A 13,864-nucleotide genomic window follows, 5' to 3' on the forward strand; every position below is an offset into this window, starting at 1 on the left:
AGACTAATTTCATACCCACAGCACCCAAGCTCAGCTCCTTGCACAGCCAGGCCCCAGCAGGGCCAGGTGGGTCCATGGTGGAATTTTAGCTGTGTGTCCTCCAGAATAACTGCAGAGCAGCTCCCAAAAGTTCCTCGCAGGAAGCCACAGCGTGTACCCACTGCTGGGTGTACCTCCCCCTTCCTCCTCACAGAGCAGCAGGCCAAGGTATAAACGAGCCCCCTGGTACCTCGTGGTAATTAGTAGTGGATTTCACAGCTTTTTCCCATTTATTTCTTTCCTATTCCTTTGTTCTTCCGCCGTGTGACACGTAGGAGACTTGTAAGACTCCACTCTCTCTCACCTGGATTTGCTCTGCCCTTTCTGGTGGATAGGAGGGATTTGAGTTTATTAACTTAATTGGCAAATGTGTTGCTCAGACAGCTGTGGCAGAGCTGCCTGCCTGCAGTAGCCCCTGGGTTAAGCAGCCCCCAGAAGCTTTCTGGTACCTCTTGTGGTGTTTGGGCACCTCCCCACCAGTTCAGGGTCACCCAGCTTTGAACTGGGTTTAAAGGGTACTGCACTGTGGGCTTGAAGAAAAGGGAAAAAATGGGAATAAATGGAAAAAGAAGATGTCGAGGAAGCTGCAAGTTTGAGATGTGTGGGAAAACTCAGAGTGTGTGGCACAGGGGATTTGGAGGGGTGCTGCAGAACTGGTCATCGTATTCCTGTTGGTATTAGCAGCTGTCCAAATCCAATAAATAGGTTCCTAAACCTCATCTTACTGTCATTTTTGTGCTTAGAAAAATGGAGCTGCAGTGGTCTTTTGTAGCCCAGGTCCCTTCAGCTCACCTCTGGTTTAGAGGGCTGGCTGGTCCCAAAAGTGACAACAAAGAAGGTTCCAGTGTTTGGGCACGGACCCAGCACCTTGAGAGATTATCCCCAGGTGATTATTTTGGTGGCAGTGATCCCAAAGAGTGTCAGTTTTATCCACTGAAGGCTCTTCCTGGAGCTGCAGCAGCCCTGGAGTGGCTGGGGCGTGGGTGTGGGATGCTGTGGGAGTTCCCACTGGATGCAGAAATAGGGTCTGGCAGGAATTTCATAGCTGTGATGGAGGCAGAAATGCCTCTTCTCTGATACCTTGGTCACGTAAGAAGCTTGAGTGCATGCAGTAGTACTGACATTTTTGGGTAAGGAGGCAGATTTCCAGCAGGCAGCAAGCTGTGACAAGAAAAATAGCTAAATTTGTCCAGCGGTATTGATGGCTTCCCAGAGAAACTCTGTCACTCCAAAAATGAACCGTCCCCTTCAGTCAAATGTGTCTCTAATGAAAAATACACATCCACAGACTCTCAGCCTGTGTTATCAATGTGACCTTTACTCAACTGTTTCCCTCTCCTTTTGATTTCTGCGAATAAATGTAATTAGGAAGGTGCCTGTTCCTCACACCACGACGCTTCAGGGCAGGCTGAGGAGATGGTTCCCAATTAGCTCCTTCTGTAGTGCAAAGGCAGTGGCAAGTGAAGGCTTGGCTTGGGTTTTAGAATGCCCTTGAGGAGGTGGAAAGGGCCCTGGAGGGGTGGTGCAAGGAGGCACAAGATGGATCTGGGAAGCAGCAGAGCTTCGTGGCAGTGGGGAGCTCCAGAGGGGAGGAAAAAGTGACTGAGGGTGAAAGCTTTATCCCAGAAATACTTTCCCTGGAAGTGTTTAAGGCTGGGCTGGACAGGACTTGGAGCAACCTGGTCTAGTAGAAGGTGTCCCTGCAGGACGTCATCAATGAGATGATCCTGAAGTGCCCTTCTGTGAGTCCATGAAAAAATTTGTTTTCAACACTGCTCAGAGAAGTTCTCTGGCCATTGTAAAATGGAGGAATGGGATTTTTGCATTAGAATCATGCAGTTCTGAATTGCTCCAAATGTGCTGTTTGGAACAAACTCACACCCTGCTGTAAAAGCTTTAACAGCCTGAAAATGAATGGCCCAAAGGCAGGATGGAAAGAGAGTTTGAAAACAGTCTGAGTCTGAATCCTGCTAGGAGTGAGTCTGGCTTTAAATAAAAAAAAAGTATTAAAAAAAAAAGAAAGCAATCAACCAACCAGCCTTCAAGGCAGCAGCTTTTGCATGTTTGACTTCTCCCAGGATAGTTTTCACAGGCCAGAGGAGCATGTGGGTTTGATAAAGAGCTGGCTGAAATAGAGCAGGAATTTATGGCACTTGGCAAAGTTCAGGTAACCAGCAGGAGATGGTGATGTGTCCCCCTTGAACAACAAGCACCTGTGGCCCTTTGTACGCAGAAATTCTTCCTTGAGCTAAGGGCACCTCCTCTCCTCTTGTTTTGGTTTCAGTCTCCCCTAGGATCCTGTGTGTCCATAATCCTTCCCTCTCCTTCGCACCGTTTTCTTCCAGAAAACAAACCTTGCAGCTGGACAGGAGGAATCAGCCTTCCCTTCGCAAGCTGCTTTGCTGGAGCTCAGTCACATCCAGCAGTCTTTGAGGTCCTTGGGCATAAATGCACCCAAAATATTTTAGAAAGGTTTCCTGGAACAGGGCAGGAGCTGACTTTTGTGGAAAAGCCTTGCCTGCTCTAAGTTGGAGCCTTTGGAAAATCAAAATTCACATGACACATTTGAAGTCCCTTGGCCAAACTCCACCGCTGGGCACTCAGTTATGTGTTCCCTTTTTTTCGGCTTGGGTTGCTGGGCTCTTGGCTTGGGGATGAAGCTGGCAGGACGTGTCCCCTGGGCACGTGTACTGCTGTCTAATGCTGCTCCATACCTGGAAAAAACCCCGAATATCCTCATCCCAAATCCCTGATGCTTTTCTCTCCTGAGCCTTTGTTCTGTGCCTGTACAAACAAGGGCTGTGGTGTGAGTGCTGCCTGTTGTGGCGGATAATAAATTCATTCATATTTCTGAAGCACTAAGTAGCGGAGTTGTAATGCTGTGGGCAGGCCTGTGAAAAATGAGTAATTCTGTCTTCAAAGCAGGGTTGATTTGTGTGAAGGCATGAGTTTGCCCATAACAATGAGGAGAAAACAAAATACTGAGGAGCTGCTTGTTAAATGAGCATCCTCCCCCTGCGCACGGCAGGGCTGGGGTCCTGCGTGCTCCTGGAGTGAGGGTTTCATGATGATGCCCGGCCCACATCAGAAGGTAGCCAGCCCCAGGGTACCCAAAAATCTGATTTCTGAAGGCTTGCATTCACACCCCTCCATTCCTCTCACTGCTTGCAACACCTCGGGGTAGAAGTTGTGAATCAAACAGGAGGGTGGTGCTAGATTTTAACATTTGGTGCATTCTCCCAGCCTGCCTGGAGCTTGTTTTCCCGAGCAGGGGAGAATTGCTGGCAGGAGGCAACATTTCAGCTGGGCAGAAGTGGACTTGCAAGGGCCAGCAGAGCTTGGAATCGCAGCGTTTGTCACCCATCCCCGGAGAGGCACTCAGTTAAAATCCAGTGGTGCCAAAGGTTCCTGATAAACACCGGGAACCTGGTGGCTGTGCACGGATGGCACGGAAGGCAAAAGGGGAGCGGGGCAAATCATTGCATAAATTTCTCATCACAAAGAACTTGCTGGGCTTTAATGTGTGCGGACGTGGGGCATGTGCGTGCGTGGGGGGGTCCCCGCTGACACCGCCGCGCAGGCCACGGGGCTGAGTTGTGTTTTCGAGTCCTTTGCTGTAACCATTGGGGTATTTTTCTTGCCTTCTAGATCTAATCACAGCCAGCAATGTAGGTTGAAGCATTTCAAGTGGATTTTTTTTTTCATCCGGCTGCCCTTTTCCCGTTGTTATCGAGCGCGGGGCCGTGTTGATTTGCATGCCATTTTGCTTTTGATCTCCATGGCAACTGCTACCAAATGGCCTGAGAATAATAGAGGTGCTTTTTGGAGCTGTAAGCAGGCTCTGCGCAGAGCGCTGACGCCGGAGGTTTGCACCAAAATAAATAAATAAAAAAAATTAAAATGAAGACGGTGGCTGTGGCAAGGAGCCTCGAGAGCGGGGCAGCTCGCTCCCCTCTCCCCATCCCCCTCAAATCCCCACCTATGGCAGATGTTTTTGACAGCCACTCGAAAGAAATAAATACACAGGGAGAGGGCTGTAGGGAGGGATGATCCAGCCCAGTGGCAGAGGCTTCTGGCACCAGGCTGGCAGTGCATGGAATCGTAGTTCAGGTTGGAAAAGCCCCATAAGGTCATCGAGTCCAACCACTCAGCCAGCCCTGCCAAGCCCTTCATTAACCCATGTCCCCAGGTGCCATACCCACACATTTTTTAAATCTGTCCAGTGTGGGTAGGTGACAGTGGTGGTTGTGACAGTGCCATGCAGCCCCCGAGCCCACCAGCCCCTCTGGAGAGCTCCTCCACAGCCCCCATGGAGTGGGAATGCCCTGGCTCCATCCCAGCGGCTGCTGCTTGGGTGCCCCTTTCCTCTGCAGGCAGCAGGTGAAGTTTGGGATTGCTTTAGGGCTGTTCTGTTCTCAGATATTTTCTCCTTCTTTAAGTCATGTTTAAGTTGCAGTTTGTTAGCTCAGGGTCTCACTGGGCTGGGAAATGGGGCATTGAGCTGTGCTGCCCTGAGCAAGCCCCTTATTTTCGCTCCTCTGTTAAAGCCTGGGCTCACCATGTCGGTGGGAAGGTTGGGGAAGGCTCAAGGAAGGGGGACAGCAGCCTTTGGCTCTGTTGCTGGGGTCACTCAGATCCACAGCACCTGACCTGTGCTATCTCCAGCCCCTGCACAATGTCAGCAAGAATAAAATCATCCTCATCCTCCTCTCCCTCCACAGACCTGAGCTGGTGCTGGGCAGCCAGGCACCACTGCTGGGTACTGTGTGTGAGGTCCTGTCCTGCTCTGGGTTCCCCCCACATTTTAAGGATGCTGATTGAAGTGCTCTCGCCTGTCTGACTCCTTCCCAACCCTGTTAGCCTTCAGAGGCTGTGCTGCACTGTGGCACAGGAGGATTTGTACAATTTCTTCAGGTTCTTGGACACGAGCCAGCGTCAACAAACATCAGGGCAGAAACTCTGCGAGGAGCAGGAAATGAGGGAGCTGTCGGGCTTAGTGGCTGTGTTAGATCACTCTAAAGCATAACTTAAATTCAGGTTTGCAATTTCCTCCCTTTCACCTCCTCTGCCATAAGCCCCAGTGCTGCATCAGCCTCTTCATCTAATCCAGAGCTGGGCTCGTTTCACGAGCCTGGGGCTGGCCACAGTGCTCGGGGTGTTAAAAGAGAGAGGGAGCGGAGAGCTGATGGCCACAGGGAGGGGTAAGCAGAGCTGCAAGGATCAGCATGGCAAGAGTTATAGATTTTTTTGCTCAAAACCTGCCTCCTCTTTTTGCTGCTTTCGAGCAGCAGAGCAGCGTTTGCTGCTGCTGGGAGCTGCAGTGAGCGGTGGCTGCAGGGAGGGGTGGAGGATTCTGGAGGAGAAACAGCCCCTGGAGCATCTTCCAGCCTCTCCAGCACGCTGCTTGGATCTGGCAGGAGATGAGAGAGGTCCCTTTCCTTCAAAGCCAGAGAAACGCCCACCCAGGTGCCAGTCACGGTGCCCAACATCCCTGTGACAGGGGTGGCCCCGGAGCTGCTGTGCCAGCGAGTCCCTCCCGCTCCTCCCTCCTCAATTAACACAGCAACCACAACTTTGTTATCCTAGGCATGAAATAAGGCTAATGAATCATGTCGCACTTTGAAGCCACGTTAGATGTGGAATTTGACACAAGCTTTTACATCTATGTCACTCTGCCCCCTCCGCTCCCCCCAAAGCCGGGCAGGCCAGCTCACTGTTTACCTGTCAGTCAGCAGAGGAATTTGCATGTTAGTTAAGCTGTTAGCATGAGTAATTACCGAGCGGGTCAGGGACTCCTCCCAGCAAGCCGCTCTGAAATGCTGTGCCTTGCCAGCGACATCTCTATCGCTGGAGCACGGCGGCGGCTGCGAGGGAGATGAATGCGGGCGATGACTCAGGGCTAATTGCACACTTCCAGTGCCGCCGGTGGCTTAATGAGAACACCCAGCCTCCGAGTGGGAATGAGAGGCTGCGAGAGCAGTGTTTGGGACGGGGACAAGGGAGAGAGTGAAGGGGAGCTGCAGCGGCAGAGGTCGAGGTGGTCAGGCTGGAAAGAGAGGCAGCAGTTTGCATTTGGGGTTCGGTGTTCCACCAGCGCTGAGCAGCGGGAAGAACACGGCTCTTTGCCATCTTCTCCAATAGGAAGGGCCAGCCCTGTCTGACCAGGGCCCTGCAGACCTCACGGTGTCTGTAGGGCTTTGGTCCTGAGACCCGTGGCTTATTTCCTGAATTTTTCTTGGTATTTACCCTCCTTTACACTCTCTTGACACCTTCAGTGCATTCCTCTGCTCCACATCTCTGCGAGAAAAGGGGCTGCTGGTCACAGAGGGAGCGAGTGACCCACAGCATCAGAGGGGAGGGAAGTGGACATCAGAGGGGGGGAATAGGTGGACACCAGAGGGGAGGTGGACATCAGAGGAAGGTAGGCGGACGTGACAGCATCTCAGGAGGGTGACCCTGTGTCAGCCACGCTGTAACTCCTGCAGGATTTTGTCTGCACACCCTCAGGTGCCATCGCACTGGTGAGACCCCAAATTCTGCAAAGGAGTCTGTGACCTCTTCTCAAGCACCCAGATCCGTGTCAGGGTGCACCCGCCTGTCAGCTGGCTGAAACCTGAAACGGCAGATTTGCCAGGACCATTCCTGGATGCCATCAACCCCCACCTCCCCAGAGTTCACATCAGCAGAGCAGCCAAGGAAACTTTGGTTCCTGATGCTCTTGCTGCCAACGTGCAGAGACAGCCACAGAATAAATTCTCAGGTCACCCTGGGATCCAAAGGGCTGATAAAAACTAACCGGGGAGGAAACTGCCCTGGGGACTGTGGTGGGAGAACAGCAGGCAGGGCTCCAGAAGTGGAAATTTTCGGTGGAAGCAGGAGATTTTCTGTATGTTCATGCTATGGCTGGGCCACAGGTAACTCAGCTGTGGGATCCGGGTCCTGCAGCTGCACATGGAGCCCAGTACAGGCTGCAGGAGCTTTGCACAAACACCTGCAATAAATCTTGGGGAAACTTTTGTTCCCTTAATCTCAAGTTTGCATTGTTTTGGTATAGTCAAAAACTAGTAAAGAAACATTTTTGCTTTTTTTCAGTGTGCAAAAATTCTGTGAAACAAAGCATAATTTTAGATAATCCTGATATTTTGTGGTCGTTAACTTTACACAGAGCCATGACATTTTTTAATACATATTTATATCATGACAGCATGCTGAACAACTTCTGAGTTATCACAATATGAGCTAAAACTAGATATTTTGTTAATGTTTTTAATTGTTTAGTCAATTGTGAGATAGACATATTTAGTACCATTTGAAATATCTACATGCCTAGGTCAGGTTTGCTCAGTTGTGACAGTGAGTTTGGTGAGTGCTTTCATTCTCCTGATTTTCACGTTGTTTTCCTTCAATTATCACTTTTGATTACATCGCAAATGGGAATTTCAAAGAATTAGATCATATATTTCAATCAGGGCTGAGTAACAGATGATCTGGCTGATTTAAAAGCAAAAATACTACAGGGTTTCAAGCCTTATATTGTAATGTCATTAAAACCACTCGCTGCCACTAAAATGTTAAGCAGTAATGTAAAATTGTACTAAAAAAAATGGTAAAACAAAATTTTAAAAAATCTCCCCTCAACTTCTGAATGTTTTGGAAAATTTTAAATTCAGGGCTGTTTCAGAGCGAAGATTTTGTGGGATTTTTTTCAAACACTAAATGGGTTCCAATTACACTTTTTTCTCCAAATATCAGCACTCGGTGAAGAACACAAATCCTGTGTTTTGACTGTCTTTGGTGCTGACTGCACTTACCAGAAACCCACGGAACAAAGTCCATCCCTTTTACAATTCACAAAAGCTACAGAATAGATCTTTTCTAAGGTAATGTTTGTTCTGAGAATAAATCGCGGTTGTTTGGAATGCTTAAACTTTCAAAAGGACCTGCTCTAAAAGCCCAATTTTTAAACAATTGGCTCGTGAGTGTAATACGAATGTAGTTAAGATGATAAATGCAGCTAATTTTCTCCCTCTATTAGCCCCTTTCACATGCTACTTACAAATGCCAGTCAAACTCGGCAATCCTTTCATTTTATTATGCGGTGACGAGGCGATTGGATTAAAAATACATGATGGCACTTTCTAACTTGGATTTATAAGTGCCACTGCCGCATCTAATCTTGGGCTGACGTTTGCTGGGCGCAGGGGGAAGTGTGGTTTGTTGGTGCAGGCTGGGCAGAGCTGCCACCCCCTCCCTTGGCACTGCAGGGTCTCCCCATGGGACCCCAACCCGGGCACTTCATGTCCCTGGTGCGCCAGCAGGGATGGGACCAGACCGCTCCAATCACGGTTCTTGGAGCAATTAAAGCCTCTGCTGTGGGAGGTGGGGTGTGCTGGTGTTGCTTGGCAGGGTGCTTGAGGCGAGTTCTTCACTCTGGAGATCAGCCTGGTATTGCAAGAGGGCCTTAATTTCTTGAGTTTCCACCCTAATAGGAGTTCTCAGCCTTTTCTCAGAACAGTAGTTCCCCTCTGCTCGTTCAATCTCCAAGGACATCTCTCTTGGCCACTCCTTCCAGCTGGAGATGTTTTCCTTTTGGCTCTGAAGCGGTGCAGAGGTGTTGTGTGGGGTTAAGTGTCTGGCCTGGCTGGTGTCACGGCCTTCCCAAAGACTCCAGCTTTCATCCACCTCTTCTTCATCAGCCTCAGGCTGTGTTTCTCCAAGGTCTGAATTGGTGTGGCACCACCCAAATGCTGGCTGCTAACAAACTGCACCCAGCATCACCCAGATGTCGGATGTGGGGGCATCTCTGGTGTGTTCATCTGCTTCTTACTATTATTATTGGTGGTGGTGGTTTATTATTATTATTATTATTATTATTATTATTGCCATGCAAGTGGGGCATTTGCTATTCTGGGTTCATCCAATTACAGTCAGGGCCGTGGCTCGGGTCCCAGAGGTGAGGTGCCCGCTGTCCAAGCCACCAGCTCTCCAGATCAGCCATTGTTCCTTTAAACGAAAGGGACACTAAAGTCCAATTATTGCAATAGAATGGGCTGCTTCTTTAAACTGAAGAATTTGACTCAGCTCAAGGGATATTTGTGATTGCCTCTGGCTTCCCTGGAGCTAAAAAATTATATGCTTTCCCTCTTCACTAAATTAAAACATAGTTGGATTGGTAGTGGGACTGAAGGAAGTCCCTGTCTGAAACCCCAAGTGTCAGGCTGCTTTGCAAACTCTGAGCTAGTAATTGGTTTGGAAATACTGAGTGCATAGGTAAAGAGGCTTCGGAATGATTTGTGCTGGATAATACAGAGTGCCTGGAACAGCAGGGCTTGCCTTTCCTGGGAGATTTTGCAAACGCTTAATTGTTAATTTCAGGTTTGGATATGTAAACACAATTAACATTTGTACTCTGTAAGCAGTAGATGTAGTTCTGTTCCGACTGCACCTCATCCTCATTTAAGTTCTCAGTAAGCAGTTCCTTTGTTTCCCAAATGTCAAACTCGAGGCAGACCCACAGCTGCTGCTCTCTCCACTCACAGCCTCTGAAGTGTGTCCTTCTGGCATCTGAGCTGGGGCTGGGCAAGGCTTGGAGAGAGTGACTATCACGGCTGAGAGGAGCTGAAACTCAGGGTGGCCCCAGTGGGGCCCAGGGAGCCCATCCCACATCTGCTGGGAGCTGGTGGTGCTGGGATCCCAGCTGGCCTCTGTCAGGAGCAGACAGTGAGCACCCACGGTCCTACAGATCTGCTGTGACATCTCCACGTGCAGGGTGGTGAGGATGTGCTCCTCTGAGCAACTTCTGCTGCTGAAAACAAATATAAGCCCTTCTGAAAATGCTTAATTCTTGGCCCACTGGTAGAGCTTGAGCACCAGGTTCCTGCTGTCAGCAGCCAGCTCGCAGACAAGGATGCTCGGAAAAGGGACAAGTCCTGTGTGTGGCACCACCTGGCCGGATGTGCATGAAGCCATGGCCAAAATGAAAGCTGCTCTCCATGTGTGGTGTTGGTGGTGCTTTGTTTTTCTGGGGGTGACTGTCTGATATGTGGCCACTGAAGTATTTCCTGGAAAATCATAAACCTCTGCCTGAACCAAAGTCATGGGGCCAGCGTTTTGGGAATATGGTACAGGACCCCCAAGTTCTGGAGGTTGGCTCCCAGAGCCAGATGATGGAAAGGAAGGCTCAGAAGCTTCTAGATGCCTTCAGAGAGATGAAGCAAAGCTCTAAATCCTGGTCTGCAAGATCTTGCATGGGAATATCTCCATGTGGAGTGTGAAACTCTCGCTCAGAGGGTTAAATGGCACTGCTCGTCTTGGCTGAACTCACTCGGGAGAGGTCCTGCCCTACTTCATCCCAGCTTTGCACTCTACCCCACCACGGCCTAGCTCAGGGGACATCATCAGATGATTTGGGGAATGGAAGAGTCAGATTAATTCCCCTCCCAGTGCCAGTGGTCTCTGCTTCATCCCCTAGCTGGGACAATGCCCACAGGGCAGGGGGAAGTGCTCCAGACAGGGACAAGACACGAGCTGGTTTGCAAATCTGCTGGAGAGTGGATGTGGGAGCAGCAGGAGCGCCGGTGCCGTGTCCTGCAAGCTCAAACACAGCAGCCTCTGGCTCATTGTACCATTTACTGAGGTTATAACATAATGGCTATGCAAAATAATGTCTCCTTTTCTCTTTTTTTTTTTCTTTAGTAAGTGAAAGTAAGTCTTCTAAGCCAAGGTTAACAATATATATTTATGAGTTGTAGCCAGCTGCTTCTATGTTTGCACATGTGTTTGTTAATGAAGAGTAACCTAAGGGTCAGGTTATTATGTAAATAACCATTGTCAAGGGTAAAGGTGAAGAACCCAGTAATGAGTTGTGTCTCTCTGTCTCTCTCACAAGCCACTAATGAATATTGGATATTGCCATTTGCAGGGCTTTTTACCCTCATTTTATCAGGGGGTGAGGGGCAGGGATGGCAAGAGAGGAAAGAGAAAGAAGTAAATTTGTAATTAAGCTGAGACAAGTTCTTTTTTTTCCCCTCTCCCCAAACCAGCTAAAGCGAATTATTTCTTCTGTAGGAATTATATATAACTGCCTTGGCCTGTGTTTGGGCAAAAAACCACCTTCCTTCTGCAGCTCTGGGCTGCATCATCCCTTTTGAGCCTCTGCAGCTCTCACTTTAGAAGATGCCCACAAATCAACAGTCTGCATCTTTGCAGATAATACTGAACTGAGGCAAAGCCAGCAAGCCATTGAGCAGGGTTTCCATTAGGAAGGTTAACAGCAAACCTGCCTGCCCGGGATTACTGACAGAGTGTGAACAGAAGGTGCAGGCTCATTGCATATGCTTTTAACAGCGTGCCACGGAGAGGGGAGCCTTTGGCTCACAGACACCTGACACCCAGAGCTGCTGCTGGGCTGGGAGAGCAAACAGGAGCCGGGGCTGGGTGGTTTCCATGTGAGGCCAAGGGAGCAGGTTTTGTTATCCCCCATGGCCCAAAGTGCTCGCCCCGGGGAGGCAGCACAAGCCTTGCCCACAAGCAGCGTGGCCCTGCCAGATCCCACGTCCCTGCTTTTAAATTAGGGATGGAAACCGAGTGAAAGCATTGGATGTGATGGCCCGGGACAGGGATCCCCCTGCTCTGCTCCCTTGCCCTGGGCCACGGGCACTGCCTGGGGTCACTGCTGACCCCCAGCCATGCAGGGGCACCGAGGGACCAAGCGCATCACCGGCCTTGCAACGGGACCACGACACCCAAAGCCACAGTGATCCCATCGATTTCCACGGCAGGTGCCCACCTCCCAACAGCTCTGCTGGGATCTAGGAGCCAGATTGCTCAGCTGGCAAATCCCAGTGGATTCATCTCATTCCTATATGCGTCCTTTGGCTGCTTGTGAAACCTGGGATTCAGAAACCCCTGGGCCAGGGAAGGATGAGTGTCCTGTCTGTAATTCGGGCATGAATAAATCCCCCAGCGCTCTTTGTGATGGTCAGGGAGGCAGACAGAACAGCCAGGGGGCATCTGTAAATAAAATAAAATAAAACAAAATAAAACAAAATAAAATAAAATAAAATAAAATAAAATTTTAAAATAAAATAAATAAAATAAAACAAAATAAAATAAAATTTTAAAATAAAATAAATAAAATAAAATGAAGTAGAATAAAATAAAATAAAATAAAATAGAAAAAATAAAATAAAATAAAGTAGAAAAAATGAAATATAATACAATTTAAAAATAAAATAAAATAAATAAAATAAATAAAATAAAATAAAATAAAATAGAAAAATATAATATAATGTAATACAATATAATATAATATAATACAATATAATATATAATATAGTATAATATAATATAATATAATATAATATAATATAATATAATATAATATATAATGGTCAATAATTACCTGCTAGGCAATGAGAGCATTTGTTTTTAAACGAAGTTTTGCTCATCTTCCCCAACTGTCACGGCCAGGAGCTGGCAGTAATGGGGGAGGCTGGGGACGTGGGGGGAGCAGAGGAGCCCCAGGGTGCAGGGTGAGATGCACACAGTGCTGGAGGTGCTGAAGGAGGAGGCTGCGGTGTGTGCACAATGTGGTGGTTTGAGTAATGTCGTGTTGCCACTAGGGTGTCTCTGCAAACAAGATATTGCATCTCCAAAGAGTTCCTCGCACAAATAAAAAGCTAAATAGAAATGATGGGCTGACTAGCTGAGCCTGTGCTTTTTACTTTTATGATTGAGAAATAGTTGTTGAAATTGTCAATAAAAATAAATAAAATTAAGTTTCCCTAGTTAGGTGTGGAAAGGCGAGCCTACCTGTCTTTGCTGGCAGGCCTTTTTGTTCTGTGTTGGCTTTTATATATGTGAAAAAAAAACCATTGAGAGCTTCCAGGGAGCTGCACTGGGGCGGTTATTGCCATTTTTACATCCTTTATATGGGCTTAAATCCATTTACAGATGTGCTGTAGACAGAGAGACATTTTTTACAAGTAATTGTCATGTATACAAGGGTCCTTATGTGTCACAAAAAGATCTCACTTAAGAGAAATAAATGTGCTTTTCATCTTTTGTTGGCAGGAGCGGTGGTGGTTGGGAAGAGGGTAATTGGTGATCTTTTCCAGTCTGATAACCAGGACAAATAGGGGCGAGCAGAGAGTGGCGTTGCTCTCCTCCCCGTTCCCTCTGCTGGCTCGGCTCTCGGTGGCAGCAGGAGAGGTGACAAATGCCATCAGCCAGGACAGGGCAGGGGACAGGAGAGCCGCGCTGCCCCGGGGTGACCTCGCCGGGGCTTCTCCCGCGGAGCTCGGAGCGCTGGCATCGCCTTCAGCCCTTCCTCTGAGCCCGCTAGGTGCCATCGGGATGCAGAGGTCTGCCTCTTTGTTGCCTTTATTTGTAGGTTAGAATTTCCCCTTTGTAATAAGTCCCGTGTGGGTTTTGTTGGGTTTTTTTGTTTGTTTTGGTTTTGGTTTTTGTTTTTTGGGTTTTTTTGAAGGTTATTGCTCTTCTCAGGGGCTGGGATTTAAAAGACTCCCCGGAGGCAGATGGAGCTTTGATAATATTCTGCATCACCTGTACCCTGGTGTCCTGGAGAGGCTGTGAGGCTGCAGATCCCTCTTGCAGGGCCACGGGGCACTCACCTTGGGAAGGTGCTGGTGGTCCGGGGCAGAGCTGTGATGGGCATCCCTGGTTTTTTTTTCACAGGGCCTCTCACACTATCTGTAAGCTTCTCTCAGGGATGCCATTCCATGACATTGCTCCAGAGGAAGATGTCAATAACGCGGTGCAGGAAGCCATGGTGAGCACTCAGCAGCCAGTTAGGCTGGGGGAG

Source organism: Corvus cornix, chromosome 18 (assembly GCF_000738735.6).
Source record: "Corvus cornix cornix isolate S_Up_H32 chromosome 18, ASM73873v5, whole genome shotgun sequence".
Classification (NCBI taxonomy): domain Eukaryota; kingdom Metazoa; phylum Chordata; class Aves; order Passeriformes; family Corvidae; genus Corvus; species Corvus cornix.